Raw genomic sequence first — 2,295 nt, forward strand, 5'->3', positions numbered from 1 at the left:
GTTCATGAAAGTGTCATTTCACTCTTTGTGAAATGTGTTGCTTAGAGTGACTATCCCACAGATAGTTATCATCCAACTCTGCAGCTCCATGCAGCTGTGTAGCCTTTTAGCCTATTTTTGCTCATTGTTTTGGTTTTCTGGTTTACCAACTATGATCATGAAGATTAAGTTCAAACAAGCTTAATGAGGGTTCTTGGAACACAAAAAACAAGAAATGTCCTAGGCACTCTTCTCGCAAATCGCTTTATTCAGATGGCTGTTTCTTGATGAAATTCCAAAAGCATAGACAATGCTTGTACATGTTGAACAACCATAGACTGTATAAAACATGGACGTAGTCTCTGTGGCAAACACATTCTTACTTCCATTGCATTAAATAGCAACGCTTGGTCATGTGCCTTAGCCGTTTGATATTGAATCAAAAAGTTTCCTTTAGCGAAGTGTTTAGTTAGGACTCTTGGCATCACTTTTTGACGCTCTGGGACAGTAAGGTTTAGAAAAACAAAGTAACCCGCAAGACCAGGACATGAACCCCGGTCTCCTGGGTGAAAGTCCTGTGTTGTTGGATGTGTTGTTTGACCCCTCAATCACCCCAACCTATCTCAAAATGCAGGTTTTCGGTCTTTTATACAACTCTCTACCATCGTCACTCTTAATACTATGTCTTCTTACAGTGCTTAATGCTCTGCCGGTGAGTTCTATACAGATGCTAAAGGTGGATTTTTGCATCAGTATCTGAGTCAGTTTAACGGTTAAACAGTTAAAAGCAAGTGTTTTTCCTTGCCATTGCAAATGATTCCTGTTTGTGGAAAAGTGTGATCTCGACCTGTAAAGTGTCCTGAGATAACTTCTGTTATGATTTGACATTATAAATAAAATTGAATTGAATTAACAACCCCTGCGTAGTAGGACAAGCAGCCTTCTTTAACACTTTTAACACGTCCCTATATACTGTATGTCTACAGAAACATGATCTGTTGCCCTTGCAGCCAATGTGCTGATATATCCCATCCTAATAGGAATGACAGATTGACTGTTTTGCTCGCTAAAGCCCTTTTATAAAGCAATAGATTGCAAAGCAGAGCTTCCGCCAAAACCACAACTCTCCCCAATAAATCCAATTCAGACAGGGTGTCTATTTAGTCATAAATATGCATGGTGGACTCAATTACTCAGCGTGTTATACGCACGGCCATCCTGGTCGTAGTTTACTGTGAACTCCTTTCAGAAACAAGAACGTTATTTATTTGACTCAGGTGAAGGATTCTAAGGTGCAAACGTAATTGTCACCAGTTTTTCAGTGATTTGTTTTCACGTGGTTTCAGAGCAGCGATGGCTCATGCCATTTTTGTAATTGTAAAACAATAAATTCTACTGAATGGCGCAACATTGGACAACACGCCCTTTCCAACCATCAATGTAGTGCATTCATGGAAACTTTTTTCTGTTGCTTTTTCACCGTTGTCTAATTGAGTTCTTTTAGGAAAGAATTGGTATAGAAAACCCCGGGAGCACATACCTCTTGATAGAACAGATGTGTTTACTTTAGTAATTTTAGCCAGTATATCATATACAGCAAACATGGAAGATGTGAAAGAACAGGTCTCTGATGTTTACCATGAGCCAGGGAGTTGTATTGGAGCAGTTTAGCCAGAAGCAACTGTGCAAAGTTAATTTCAATAAACAACCAGCCTTCCCCTTTAGTAAAACATACATGTGGTTTCTCTGTATATTAAACAGGTGAATGTGAATCTGACAGCCCATTGCAAAGCATTTTCTCTGAAGACAACAGACATAAATCATAACCACAGTAAGATTCTGTTGCCTATTCTTGTCATTATTCAGCAACATCTCACATCAGGGAACAGATGCTAATAGCTGGTGAGAAGTGAGACACACTGCTTATTAGGTATGCTCAAAGTGAAAAAGACCACCCACTATCTTGCATTTATTCTGCAGTCTCTGCCTAAACTTAAAGCTTAATTGAACTTTTAACAATCATACGATTGCAAACTATTCTTTGGGTCAAAGTTGACTGCGTGGCAGGGGCACTGAAACTTAAAGACATCATTAGCACAAATCTTCTCATAATTATCCTCTTAGGCTGGTGGCTCTTTCCAGATGTGAGGTCAGTTACAAATATAGACTACTTATTTGCATGGAGGTGCATGGTGGTGTTTAATTTCAACCTCAGGAACAAATTAATCAGTTATCTGTCAACTGCAGTAAACACTCCAACATGTATTCTAGGAAAGATGGGTCTATACTAATCTTGATCATATTTCTTCCAAAGTA

Source organism: Etheostoma spectabile, chromosome 2 (assembly GCF_008692095.1).
Source record: "Etheostoma spectabile isolate EspeVRDwgs_2016 chromosome 2, UIUC_Espe_1.0, whole genome shotgun sequence".
Lineage (NCBI taxonomy): Eukaryota > Metazoa > Chordata > Actinopteri > Perciformes > Percidae > Etheostoma > Etheostoma spectabile.